Source organism: Rhinolophus hipposideros (genome assembly GCF_964194185.1).
Source record: "Rhinolophus hipposideros genome assembly, chromosome: 4".
NCBI lineage: Eukaryota > Metazoa > Chordata > Mammalia > Chiroptera > Rhinolophidae > Rhinolophus > Rhinolophus hipposideros.
Genome location: NC_138050.1, coordinates 24,333,182 through 24,349,362, shown reverse-complemented (window position 1 = coordinate 24,349,362; position 16,181 = coordinate 24,333,182).

Below are 16,181 nucleotides of genomic sequence, written 5' to 3'. Positions count from 1 at the left end.
GTTTGACATTACTAAATGTTGATAAAAACGTAAAGCAATACAAACTCTTGCAAACCGCTGGTAGGAGTATAAATTAGTACAAAAGTTTTGGAGAAATAGTTGAATATGGAATTCCACGCCCATTTACTGAAACAATGCTTGTAAGAGCAAAACATATATATGAATGTTTTCTATAAAAAATGAGGCATAGGGAGGTTAATTCACATTTCTAAGGTCACTCAGCTACTAAGTGGTGAAATCATTATTCAAATCCAGGAGTCTGACTCCAGCATCTCAATCCTAACCACTCCACTGATGTGTAATATAGCAATATCATAAAACACTCTGCAGCCATTAAAAAGAATTATTCAGTTCTGTGTTTACTAATAGTAAATGAGTTCTAATGCATATTGTTACACTAGAATCAATGCTAACAAATGTAAATAATCTATCAGAATCTACAGGCAATATATTAGAACTAATAAGTGAGTTTGGAAATTTTGTTGGAAACAATGTCAGCATGTAAAAATTATTTTTAGTTCTACACACCAGCAACAGTAATTACAAAGTTAAATTTTAATAAGATATCATTTTATGAGCACATATAATAAAACAAATAATAGGACTAAATCTAAACATATACAGTTATTGAAAGAAATGAACAAATCCTAAATAAATGTGTGCAAATGCATGTACATTAATATTAAAAGATTGATAAATTAGAATACAATAAAGATTTAAAATTCTGTTCATCAAAAGATACCATTATAGAAGTACAAATAAATCGCTTAATGAGAGAAGACACTTGTGACATACATAGCCAACAAACAACTTATATCCAGAATACTAGAGAAATCATTTATTCAAATCAATATGAAAAGATAAACAACTCAATCCTAAATAAGCAAAAAAGGATATCCTTTCACAGAAAAGATATACAAATTATTAAAAATATGAAGAGGTATGCTCTCTCTTTAGTAATCTGAAATACAACTTCCATGAGACACCATTAAACATGCATTAGAATGGCTTAAATTAAAAAGAGATTTACAGCTAAGTTTTGGTGAGCATAGAAGTAGGAACTCTCATAAGTGCTATAAGTGTGCAAATTGGTACATCCACTTTGCACACACTGCTTGTTAAAGTTGATCTCTGACCCTACAATTCCACTCCCAGTATATATGAGACAGCATTGCGTCTATGTGTGCATCAAAAGACATTTTCAAAATGTTTATAGCAGTTTTATTTATAACCACCCTCAACTGAAACAAACAAACAAACATCAATATTAAAATAAAAAACTTGTGGTGTATTCATATAAATAAAATCCTATACGGTAGGTAGTTCAATGAATGAAATATAGTTACACATTCACAACCATAATCTGACAAAGATAATTTTGAGCAAAAGCAGCCAGACTCAAAAGGATATACACTGTATGATCTAGTTATGTCAACTTTAAAACAGACAACAACAATTTCCTATGATACTAGAGGTCAGAAATGGGAAGGGAAGAGGAACTTGTGGCTGGTTTGTAGTTCGAACAATGCTCCATTTCTTGACCTGAGATGAGGTTACATTCATATTAGCTTTGATAATTCTTTGGGTTATACATTCATTTTTTGTACACTTTTGCATATGTGCATCACACTCCAATAAATATATTATAAAAACAGTATTTAAAACTGAATGTGTATTTTTATATTATCTGCCTGTATGTGCAGAGTTTAGATGAATTGCATAACTGACAATGATTATATTTGAGCATAATGTAGATAAAGTACAGGGCTGTCCAATGTGTTTAAAAAAATCACTCCCACATTTAGGTAATTTCCCACTTTACATGTCAAACTAGAAAACTGGCCTGCTCGGATTTAATGTTCATGTTTTATTGGTTTACATTTCAGAGTATCCAATCATCTTGAGAATTTTTGGCTATCTGATATTTTAAACACATCCCCTTTCTCTGTTAAAAAAACATAGTGGTATCTGTTGTTTGTGTCAGGGAAATAGAATTAAAACACAAACTATCCTCCCAATTCAAAAAACTTTCCAAAAAATTAGAAGAGAAAGAAAAACCAGAGGGTAAGGGGGTGGGGGGTGGGTGATGAGGGTAAGGGGGATCAAACATACGGTGATGGAAGGAGAACTGACTCTGGGTGGTGAACACACAATGGGATTTATAGATGATGTAATACAGAATTGTACACCTGAAATCTGTGTAAATTTACTAACAATTGTCACCCCAATAGATTTAATTAAAAAAAATCAATTATATTATTGAATAAGCATTAAAACAGAATGTGATGTGCCTCACACACAATGCAGTAAGAAATTTCAAAGATAGAAAAAAAAATCTCATCTTTTACATAGCCAAGCAGATATAGCCCATTACATACGTGTTCTCAAGATCAACAATAACTGGTTCTCAAGTAAGAAGATGATAGCACCATATGTCACACATAGTTCATGTCACACGTGGTTCACGTACCCACATAATTTTGGTGACCATCTGTGTTAGCTAATTGGTTTTATCCAAAGGAAAAATAAACTTCTAGTATATTTATGAATGAGGATAGTTTTGCAATTTGGAGTAAGATACCCACAATGTTAGGCTCCTACCTTCCCACAGATACAAGGAGCTAGGAGTGCTTTCTTCTTTAGTAATTACATCTTAAAGAGATGGTTCCCAGATCCTTGAGAAAGACAGTCTGGACTGTAAAGCTGGCCAGAGGCTTAGTGAGTTTTTAAAATATTTATATACATATTAAAGAGAGAAAGACTTACCATTACAAGTTTTCTAAAGTAAATCCTGTAAGAACAGGGAAAGTCTCTTAACTTTATTTTTTTTAATAAAACTTATTGGTGTGACATTGGTTAGTAAAAGTATATAGGTTTCAAGTGTACAATTCTATAATACATCATCTATACCGGGGGTACCAAAAAAAGTGTATACAAGTGGACACTTTGGTCAGCGTTGCTCAAGCAGTAGTTCACCATAATCAGAAGTGTCTGGACACTGATGGTAACCACTTTGAGCACCTCTTGTAATTGCAGAAGTCAAACGAGAATTGTGCTCACCTTTTGTTATTGGTATATATTGAGTATTACAATTTTAATAGTATTTTCCTTTCTTAAAACGTGTATACATTTTTTGGCACCCTCTCTACAATGCATTGTGTGTTCACCATGCAAAGTCAATTCTCCTTCTGTCACCATATATTTGATTCCCCTTAACATTCTTCTACCACCCTCTTCCCCACTTATCTGCTGGTAACCACTAAACTGTTGTCTGTGTTTATGAGTTTTTGTTTGTTTTTTGTCTTGTTCATATCTCACATATGAGTAAGGTCATGTGGTTCTTGATTTTTCCTGTTTGATTAATTTTGCTTAGCGTGATAATCACAAGGTCCATCCGTGTTGTCACAAATGACAGTATTTCATCTTATCTTAGGGCTGAGTAATATACACACACACACACACATATATATGTGTGTGTGTGTGTATATATATATATATATATATATATATATATATATATATATCACATTCAATCATCAATCAAAGGATATTTTGGTTGTTTCCTGTCTTGGCCACTGTGAATGGTGCTGCAATGAACACAGGGGTACATATATCTTTACAGATAAATATTTACAGATTTTTGGGGTAGATACCCAGAAGAGTAATTGCTGGGTCATATGGTAATTCTATTCTTAAAGTTTGAGGAACCACTATACTATTTCCAATAGAGGCTGTACCGATTTACAATCTAATTAGCAGTGTATAAGGGTTCCTTTTTCTTCACAACTAACACTTGTTATTATTTGTCTTATTGAAAATAGCCATTCTAACAGGTGTGAGGTGGTCTCTTATTGTGGTTTTGATTTGCATTTCTCTAATTGCTAATGAAGTTGAGCAACTTTTCATATATCTGTTGACTGTAGGAAATCCTCATACATCAATAATCACCCTTTGAAGTAATTTCAGATTTTCAGAAGTTACAAAAACAGTAAATAGGATTTCCTAACAATTGTTATATTACCATGTTTGTTTTATCATTCCCTTTAATATATTTTTTCAATTGTTTGAGCATAAAAAAATAATCACCCTAAATGTAAATATTATTAACTTACCAATAAAAAGGCACAGAGTAGCAGATTGGATCAAGAAAAACACAACCATATGCTGCCTTCAAGAGACATACAAATATCTCAGCTTCAAGGACAAATATAGACTCAAACTGAAAGGGTGGGAAACAATATTTCAAACCAATGGAATTCAGAGAAACATGGGTATAGCCATACTTATATGTGACAAAATAGACTTCAGGATAAAAAGGTAACAAGAGACAAAGATGGACATTTCGTAATGATAAAGGTGACAATACATCATGGAAATGTAATACTTATCAATATACAAGCTACCAAACAGGGAGCACAAAATATGTAAAGCAACTAATAATAGAACTAAAGGGAGAAACTGACAAAAACATAATTATAGTTGGGGACCTAAATACCTCATTGACAGCCATGAAAAGATCATCAAAATGGAAAATCAATGAAGAAATATCAGGCTTAAACGACACATTAGACTAAATGGACATAATTGACATTCGCAGATCCTTTAATCACAGAACACCACAATATACATTCTTCTTTAGTGCACATGGAACATTCTCAAGGTTAAATCATATGTTGGTACATAAAACTAGCCTCAAGAAATTTAAGTAGATTGAAATCATACCAAGTATATTCTCCAACCACATGCTTTGAAATTGGAGATAAATTGCAAAAAGAAAGTTGGAAAAACCACAAATATATGGAGATTAAATAACATTGTACTAAAGAATGACTGGATCAAAGAAGAAATTAAAGGAGAGATCGAAAGATACATAGAAACAAGTGATAATGAAAATAGAACTTATCAAAACTTTTGGGATGCTGCAAAAGTGGTAATAAGAGGAAAATGTTGTCATTACAGACCTATTTCAAAAAACAAGAGAAATCCCAAATAAACAATCTAACATTACATATTGAAGAACTAGAAAAAGGAGAAAAATGAAGTCTACAATCAACAGAAGGAAGAAAATAATAAAAATTACAGCAGAATTAAATGAAATAGAGAACAAAAAGACAATGGGAAAAATTAATGCAACAAAGAGCTGGTTCTTTGAAAAGATTAATGAAATTGACTAACTCCTGGTTAGACTCATTAAAGATAAGAGAGAAAAGACACAAATAAACAAAATCAGGAATCAAACAGAAATTACGATGGATACCACAGAAATACAAAGGATCATACAAGAATTCTATGAAAGACTATATGCCACCAAATTCAATAACCTAGAAGAAATAGACAAGATTTTAGAATTATATAGCCTTCCTAGACTGACTCATGAAGAACCAGGAAATCTAAATAGGTTGATAAACACTAAGGACATTGAAACAATCATCAAAAACCTCTTCTCTTATTTTCAATAGGGAGAATTAAGTCTCTTATTTGAATTGGAATTTGCCCTTATACTTGCCACTTAAAAACCTAATAAATGAAGAAACTGTCTTTTTTTTTTTTACTAAAGTTTATTGGGGTGACAATTGTTAGTAAAGTTACATAGATTTCAGGTGTATGATTCTGTGAAACTATCTTTAATAATATAATGTTTCACACATTTTGAATATGTATTAAATCCATTAATAATCATGTATATATGTATTTTTATTTGAATATTTACAATGTCCATTAATTATGTATATACATATTTCTATTTATACATTTATACAGACATACATGTAAACTACATATATTTTTAAAAGAGAAATGTTAATTCAGTTCAGATATATAGAGGTTAAAAAGAAAATTGAATCTAATTGTTTCCAACATAATAAGTATCCCAACTAATTTTTCCATTCACATAGCAATATGGAATCAGGCAAAATTCCTAGTGGCAATTCAGAGGTAGATTAATACTTGTTAATTCAACAAAGCACAGTAATGAGCTGTAAGGATGGGGGATATGCAGATTCTGATTTGTGGCTGCAACAGGACCTCCAATATTGTCATCACTGTATTTAAATAGCATTTTCATATTTTGAAACTCAGCATCTCCATTTAAAAAAATACAGTAAGTCTAATTGCCAGCCTCATCAGGGTCTTACCTGGTTGATTAAACCTTATTGAAAGGTCTAGTGGGGGATTTTCAAGCTCCTCTGTTGTCTAATAAGTTTGTATTAAGTGATTCCCTTCACTCGCAATACAAGCAACTCAGATACATAAGGGACCTAGTTAGGGGATAGTACTAAGAAGACCTGGTGAGCTTCTTAATTAAGAGAAAGAATCTATGATAGAGTCAAGATGAGAACATTTTTTAAAGACTTCCACCTTTATTTCACTCCCAAGCCCAATAATCTATACATGAAATGTGAACATTTGTATGGCTATGCATTTTATTTTAAATTATTTTCAGACATATAAAATACTCTGTGCAATACACTTCTTCACTTAATCAGGGGTAATCAAACGCTGATAAATATGAGTGTGTAGCAACGGAGAAAAAATGAATTATTTAACCAATACACCCTATACCATAGTTATTCTCAGCAATATATTTCAAAGTATCGAAAGTCATTACTAGGAAATTCTTTCTTATAAAATCAAATTATGTCATGCCCAATTAAATATATTTAAATGTACTCCTGTTATTTGTTTGTGAAATATACCGATATAGCCCACACTCTATGACCTATAAATCCTATACATCCTAAAAAAATCAGATTAAATCTCATTTTTCCTAAATAGATTTTTTTCAGTTGTTCCAAACCCATTAAACCTATTCTCTGAATTGGTACTAAATGATTAGCTCAAACCTTACAATTTATTAATCATTGCCCTTAGCTTCATATTGTTGTATAATTGTATTATTTTCCAGAATAGATTCCTGGAAGACTTTTATTAATCATTTCTTCACAGGTAAACTATTTCCAATTGATGTAGTCCTTTAAACATCACTATGATATTTCTATTAAACCTCTTAAATTCTTTGCATTCCTTTTATGTTTGACTCTAATACCTTTCTCAGGAATGCTTCTCTCTAGTCTATCGATTGCAATTTCACACATCTTTAGAGTAGGATCAAGCACTAGAGTCAGCTTTTGAATTTCATCCTGTTTTCACTTGCACAGATACTTAGCCATTTATTTCCTATTATTTTTTGCTGATTATTTAGGTTTTTGTTTGTTTGCTTGTTTGTTTTCCTATTGCAGTTGGATTTTTTTTCCCCCAGGAATATTTGTTCTTGGTGAGCTTCACTTAATTCCTTTTCAGTCACAGTTCCAACTTTCAAGGGTCATTTTATAATCATGCTATCACTAAAATTCACCTCCTCTCACAGCCTGGAAAAGGGAAGAGTTCAAATTGGTAAACTGGATAAAAAATAAGTTACCAAGATCAGATTACTAAAGAAATTCAAGGGAAAATAGGGGAAGTTTTAGCAAAGATGTATAATTTGCCATTGTGAAAGGTGATTACTGCAGAACACTGATATCCCCACTAGAATTATCAGTCAAATCTCAGCCCTGCTTCCTCTGTCTGGGAAAATAAGGGCCCAGACGTGGACAGATTGCCACACCTCTTTACACAATCAGTAGGATCTAGCCAACCAGCATATGTATAGGCCCCTGGCCCTGATAACTTGCAGGATCTGAATATAGTCTTGATCCCTAAACTCTGTGTCTGTATCCCATCTTCCCCTTGCTATAAGCTTCACCAGAGAATCAGGTTTCCCTAACACTCTCTCTATGAAGGTCTCACAAGAATCTTCTCTTGGAAACTTGATGCTTCAAATGAGGCGGTAAACTATCTTTCAGACCATCATCAGGGGATCAGATTTGGGCCCGCCCCAAGACCACCACCACCACCACCACCACCACCACCAGCACCACCACAACACTTGCTATTTCAAAGATTAAGTATTGAATAACAGACACAGGGGAATGTTGACACAGAGTTATCAGAGAAAAACGTTCTTGGTGTCATCTCTCTATAGTGTCCCTCCTACATAAATTTTATTTTTAAAAACTAAAGAAAACTTATCCATGTTTTTTAAAATTTTTCTAGCAACAATTACCTATCAAATCTATAAAGCTGATATAGGATTTAGCAAATATATTTAATTATTTTCTTTCTTCCTTGTTTTTTTTCATTTCATTTTGGTTTGTTGTTGTTGTTGTTGTTGTTCTGTTTTGTTTTTTTGTATTGCATATGCCCCATGAATTTGCTAAACCTCTTTATCAAATACCCAGTATTGTTTTTCTTTAATGGGCTAATGTTATTTTGACCAAAATAATAGTAAGGGGTGGGTTAGATGTCCATTTACTAAATGTCAGATGCAGTGTCAATCATCAAGAATACAGGGCTATAGAACTACTCCACGTACAAAATGCTGCATAGCGCAGTACAGCTGACTGATTCACAGACAAGTCATTCCAGGTACACAGTGCAATGATAAACTCACACATTAGGTAGGGGGATGGTACAGAGGGATTTCCCAAATCAAATTGAGAGAATCAGAAAAAATTTCCTGGAGAAGGCGATAATTCAATTGCACCTAATAGGGGATGTTAGGTATTTCAGAAAGACAAGAAAGGGTAAATAATGTTTAGTGGTAATAAGGAGCCCTAAAATTATTTTGTATTATGGATTAATATGCTGAAAAATATTGATGCTTCTCTCTGAATTGTTTTTATCTACCATTCAAGTTCAGTATGAGACTACCCCCCAGAAAAGGAAATGGTTAAACTAGGAGGGTTCTCCTGCTGATTTAGTAAGTCACATGTAAATAATGTTATTGTTGGTTATAACACAGGTAAGTAAGCTGGTAGAAAACTTTTAAGTGTCAACTCTAGAAACATTCTCCACTTAACATGCTGCTGAATATTATCAGTAATCAAACACAAAATGATTTAAAAGGTGAATTACTTTTTATCTAAAAACTGGTGCCTCACTGACTCTCTTGTCCTACAAAGTTAGCTAAGGATACATACTTTGTTTCTTTCTCCTTGTAAGAGACATCTTGAATTTGATTTGTATATGGATGAAACATCAAACATGCTAATTTACTGGTTAATATTCCCCTTTGGCACATACCAGCAAAGGATAATTGGCGATAATGTGATTTAAACTTACGTGAATTTGTAGCTGTTAATTGAACCTTCACTTTTAGTAACTGCATCACAGCATAGAAATAACTGTATTCTCATAAGATGTCCCCAAATTTCCCTCTGAAGAGATAACCATCAGCGTGGGCAAGTTTCAGTATCCTCCCTCCCATCTGGAATCTAGGGGATCAACTCTAAATCACCTCTAACATTATCTTCTAATCTCATGATTTGATGATTATGGAATGGGCTACTTATCTATTTATCTCTCAAGGAAAGGAGAGCACAGTGTGAGGAGGTGTCATTAATCCAAGGAGGGGACTTTGAACTAATTTCATTGAGGGATGAACAGAGTCAAGAGGTGATTTTAAATTGTAATGATGAAGAAGCAATCAGCTGATGCAGATTTTAGAAGTTATACCAGGAACAATAATGAGAAAAGAGGATACTTAATCACATTCACAAAAGAATTATAGGAATACATAATTAAAGCAATGATAATGAGTAATAAAACTCTTGGTAAGACATCTTTCAAATATCACTAGAAATAGAGTAAGAAGCAAAAAGACACTGTTGTCTATATTAGAAATTTTGCATGGAAGTTAAAGGTAAAGTGAGAAAATCTTAGAGATAAACAGAAATGGCCATCAGATATGTGATGAAGGGGTTTAACAAAAGTGTAGGGCATACACTGTACAAAAACAAAAAGAAAAACAAGAAGACAATTTAGTTTTTTAATTTCTTCTAAGAATAGAGTAGCTGCAAGGATTTTATACATGAAACTGAGGAAAAAATGTAGAAAAAAGAAAATGTCTTTCAAAAATGCAACTGGTAGTACAGAGAAACAATACAAAAGATCTCATGGATTAGAGGGGATAAAGCAGACCAGGTAAATGTGTAAATAGAAACATTATTTGATGCTTAAACAGAATCAGGAGAATGAATGAAATACACTGCAAGGTACCAACTTGGCAAAAGGATAAGTTCTCTAAAACCTAAAATCCAAAAATTATTCTATAGAAAATGAAAGTGAGGAAAAAAATTAAAGATGAGGTATATATAAGCAAGCAGAGACCAAGTATAATGGAATACTGTAAGCAATAAATAGCAAAATGCAAGGGAACTGAATTATACAGCAATATAAGGTAGATATATTATCATACTGACATATATAAATAGATCGGTAAGCACATTTATTTCATCATTCCTGATGACCTGTGTGTGTGTGTGTATGTTTTGTATCCTCCTTTGAATCTTGTTGGTTCCTTCATTAATTGATACATCAAACGACATATTTGGCATGTATTCTTTTTATATTTGTGTGAGTTACACTCATACCTTGAAAATATTTTAGCTTCTCATTTAAACATCTATAATACATACATGTGTATGGAAAAGGTAATAACATACAAGGGAAACAGAATGCAATGTTTGTATTTGTGCAGGTATGTATATAAGTATGCAATAAATACAATGCATGTGGTAGATACTATATAGACATAAATATTACTTATTTAAATGAGAATTAATAGTCTTAGTGCCCACCATATGCCATGTATTGCTTTAAGTGCTTTATATAATAACTCATTTCATCCTTGTAGTTTCCCTATTAACTGGGTGTGAGGTAGGTCCTTCCCACTATGGCTCCATTTTACAGAAAAGGAAACTGAAACTCAACGAGCAAACACGCTCACAAAAATATTAAGTGGCAGTGCTAAGATTCTGAACCCAGGATATTTGGTTCCAATGGCCTTGCTCTTAATCTTCCATTGTGTAAAGATGATTGTCCATAAGCAGACAAAATAACCTTCAAAGGAAATTAACAAATATTTTTAAATAAAAGAGGAGATCTAAAATGCCAGGCTTTAAACTGTATTTTCTTTCCTCTTCCCAAAAGGGATTAGGTGTAATCACAGTCCTCATATAAATTTCAACACTGATCGCACAGTGACTATAAACAGTAGCTTACCAGGAGAGGTGACTATTTAGTCAAGGTACATGTTTTTCTGTGACTTCATGAAATCTACCCTGGAGCAATCAGAAGCTACAGATTAAATCTCAGAAACATTACTTATTATATTTAAAGACTAAGGAACAATGAGATACCAGATGCTGAGCAAATGCAAACATATTACCCACTTTACAAAAGCACATAAATAAATAATGTTATCCTCAGTAATTACAGACTAGTAAACCCAAGGAAGGACTTGGAAAGATTCTGCAGCAATGGATGAAGGAATCAATCTATAACTATGGGGTGACTATTAGGAATCACTATAGATTCATCAGAATAGATAATAGCTCCCCAATGTGCTAGCTTCCTCCTTCTTTGAAGCAAAAAAATGAGTCTGTAAATGTATTATGATAGGGTATTAAGGAGGATAGGTGGAGAAAACATGGGTGACATTTTCAACTCTAATGCTGTTTTCAACATTTTCACACAAATCTGTTTCCCAGACAAATATTATATTCTTCACCTGCTCGTGTTTATACATTAACGTAACTGTCCCTGAATTTCAGCAGCCTGCAAGTATCAGGACCCTGCCAATCAATGTACACGTGTAGTATTGTCAAATCCCATAGTTAATGTGTGACTCAGAAGCACAGTACCTGACTAAGTAGGTACAGAAGCAGAAAACTGACATAAGTTCCAGCTCTACGTCCTTCTTGGTGATCCTTCCTCATCCAATATCTGTGTCTAGCTAAACCATTTGTGGAAATTTTTGCTCATGATTTCAATTTGAATTGCTGTTTTTCAAATTTTTGAAATTCAAACTTAATTTTCCCAAACCAACCTGCTTTTCAGTTTCCTTCCCAATTCCTTTTGCTCAGTTTAACCCCACTTTTTTTTTTTTTTTTTTTTTTTGGAAATGCAGTATTCCCTTGTTAAACAACATGTCACATTTGCACATCAACTTAAGCTTCTCGTTTAGTTCTAAAAAGAAAATCTGTTAGGAAGTTTCCCCGCCTCAAACTGGTTCAAGGTGATTTGAGGCTCACTCAGGGAGCATAACCATGACACTGTTGATATCAATATACCTGAAGCAAATGACTAAAAGTCTGTCAATAAAAACTGTGTGAAACAGAAATATGAGCTAAGGTTTGTCCTCTTTTCTAAGAATTTCTAGGTCCTATTTATTTTTGATGTATTGAAAAACTTTTGAATGTGTTTCCCTCTGCTTCCATTATCTGTGAAATACATTTTTATTAAGACTGATCAATTCATGTCCTTGAGGATATTGTATTTCCAAATTGTCTACTTATTACTACTTATCATCTTCAAACCTAGTTATTGTCACTTTCCAGGTTTTGCTTTTGGAAAAATAACAGATGATACAAATGAGTGCAATTAGCCTTAATATCTCACTTATCTGGATGACTTATCTGTTCATTTAAATCAGGTGATAGCTACCCAAAGTTATCCAGAAATGCAACCAAAATATGCATCACTTGAGCTATTTACTAATATTAAAAACTCACAGGAAATTCTTGACTGAGATAAATGCAACTAATGACTGATTATTTGGTTTTCCCAATGCAAAAGAGTAAATTAGGGTGGAGAGATTAAATAAAGTAAAATATATTGACAACAGCAAGAAGGGACTCTGATGAGTGGGAATACAGAAAGAAATAAAGCACATATAAAGGGCAATACATTAACTAAAAGGTAGAATACCTGGGACAATTTAGTATTTATTAATAATTTATCTTTAGATGTTCTGCAGGTTATTCAAAACAACTTGAAATAAAAGAGCAAAGCATATGTAGGCATATCATAAACCAGGTAGTGCAGAAATATAACCGTAAAATATGAACAAGTAGAAAAAGACAAATATACTAATGATTTAGTCAGCTACTGTTAATGCGTATTAAAATTACCTTCAGACTTTTTAGAAGACTGGATGATATCATTAATATGAGAAACATAACCCCAAAATCTTAAACAAGTAATAATAGCCAACACTTACAATGTTTTCTTACTATCCTAAGTGGTTTACATATATTAATTCAGTCAAACCTAAAGGTGTTGGTAAGATTGTAGCCCCATTTTAAAGACAAGGAAACTGAAGCCCAGAGATCTTAGGCAAATTGCCCAAAGGTCACTCAGTGAGCAACTGAGAAGACAAGATTCCCATCCGAGGCCATGATGATATGAATTCCTTAAAAGAAACAAATCTTTTCTAAAAGTAATTTATCAATTGAGTCTTTACATGAGAATCATGCAGGAACATGATGGTCACTTTTTCAATAATAGTGCTTTTAAAACATGCACAGGGATTTTTTGTTTCTTCCCTAATGTCCTAAGAACATAACAGTCAAGTATAACTAAGTAAGGAAATTTCTGTGGCAGGTAATCTGATTTGTTCACTCATCCATTTGACAAAATTAATGAGTGATTCCTATCTGCAAGCCACTGATACAGAACATAAAAGAAACCCAACCCCTGCCCTCAAGAAGCCTGCAGGCTGGTCAGGAACAAATCAGAACAAATGCAAGAGCACTGGACGGAGTGTGATAGATGCAAGAACAGATGTACATGGTGTTACCTGTGTGCACAGGGGAAGGAGAAAGAACCTTGCTCAGGGCTGGGGTTAAGACCACTGTTGTATACAATGCACAATAAGTGGTGAACCAGAATGCAAAATAATTAAAAGGACAAGGAGGAGGATTTAAGGGAATGAACTAAAGGAGAAGCAAAGTCTCTAAGACATAGAACAAAAATCATCTGTTTAGGGAATTGAAATTAGTAACTTTCTTCAGCTTTATTCTATTTTAGAAGAAGAAAACTTCTACCAAAACCACATGGTGTGATTGTGAAAAGTGCCAGGTCCTCAACCACTCCTTAAACCTACTGCTTTAGAATCTTTTGCAGTGGAGCCTAGGAAACTGCCTTTTGAACAAGCTCCAGAGGTGGCTTTATGCACAGGGAAATCCAAACAGGATGGAGACCACCTAGTGTGGAACGTTTTCAGGGATTTTACCAGTCTCTCACGTCAAAGTTCCTCTCTACCCTGTGGACTGTTGCCTCAGATTTAGGGTAATACCACCATGGCCCTGGGCCTGGAGAGTTGAGTCAGCATCAAGATATGCATGTATATAATTGAGCACAGTGGACAGCTCATTGGAATTTTTAATACTGATTATTTGTAGTTATAATTTGGCAAACTTCTGTAAAAAAAGAAAATAAACTTAACATATATAGTTAATAATACACTGTTCTTTACGATAGTTATTAAATAATATGGTCACTAGAGTCTTGAGAGACTTGTGAGAATAAAATTGTATCATTGGATGCAGGAAATGTTACTACATGCAGAGGAATGTTCATATGTTTTACTCTATGATTCCCCATAATTCTTTACCTGTGGTCATACATAAGCTTGGGGAGAGAGCAGAAAAGAGAATCAAATTCGATATTCAGTAAAAATGAGTGTGCCAGATTTTTCCTTTTCTTTTAGAATGCATATCATGTAACATAGTTCAAGTAAAAGAGAATAATAATGAGGCGATTTTACTGTCTTCAAAAAGAATCGGATTTGGATAAAAGTTAACATACCTAATGAACATTTCCACATAATAAAATGCAGGGGCAGAGAAGGGTGACAGTCTGTACTTCTACCATGTTCCTGGTTTCCGTAGAACCTTGCATGTATCCCCCATCGCTCAAAGTTTTCCGTATATTGGAGAGGCACAGGGGTCATGATGGGCTGCAGTGGCTCAGACTGGTTCACAGAAGAGACAACAAAATATTTGGGAATTGTGTGAGGTTTAATACCACTGGTCGTCTAAATGTAGCCATACTGGGAGCATTTACATCATAGAGAAATCACAGCCAATTTACCAGGACACCAGTGTTAGGACCTGAAAGCACAGGACTTTGACTTGAGGTTTGTTGGACAAAAGCTTAAATCCTTACTCTGCAATCACTACCTGTATGAACTGAGGTCACCTTTCCAAACTTCCGTTTAACTTCTCCCTAATAAGGATAAAGTTACTCACTTTGATAGACAATTGACTTTGTATAAAATAACTTTTGGTTGAAGCACTTAATCATTTTAAAATGACACCCAATATATCATTCTGGACTTGAAATTGTCCCCTTGTGTTTTAATATAATAAATATCCTGCTATTTGAAATGCCCATGGTCTTCATCACCCAAAATTCTGCAGATCACAAAATGCGGATTCCTTCAAAAGATTGCTTAGACTGTCAGATATCTTATGCGATTACAAAACAAAACATTCTGAGGAAAAACGGTCCAAAGTTTCTCAATAGAGGCAACATTTTTTTAACCTGCCTTTAAACAGTTTGAGGTAAAGGATTTAAATACAAATTAAGTACAAAAGAAAGTAACCAAGCATACATTCTCACTCTTCATTTCCCCAAAGAAAACATATCTTCTCTGCTCTAAAGTGCAATTAGTGAACAACCTGCCCAGTTATCTCATGAGTGCATTGTTGAGAACTTAATCTTGATAGCAAACAGTAACAATGATCTTTTTAATTTAAAATTTGTGAAATGTACGTAGATGCATATCACAGCTCTATGGTAGTGAACAGAACGGTATAACTAGATATTAAAATATCGAATGCATAATACGATGACATCACGCAAGAATCAAAGATATTTCAAGAAATCTCCACACTGCGAAATCCATTAGTAGCACTTTCCAATAGAACTTTCTGTGATAATGGAAATGTCTTAGACCAATGCTGCTTAGTATGGTAGCCAACAGCCACAAATGGCTTTTGAGCACTTGAAGTGTGAATAGTGCAAATGAGGAAGTGCACTTTTTGTTTTATTAAAATTTAATTAAATTTAAACCTAAATATCTACATGTGGCTAGTGGTTATCATAACAAAAGCACAGACCAGCCATTGTAAATGTGTTCGTGATGGGGTGTGTGTGTGTGTGTGTGTGTGTGTGTGCGTATAGATTGGTGGGAAGGATAAAATGGTGCAATCTGTAATTGTGGCATTTATACAATAGGCTAAAAACCTAATGTCTCGTCCTTATTTTAAAGCTACGTGAGAGTCATGAATCCCATC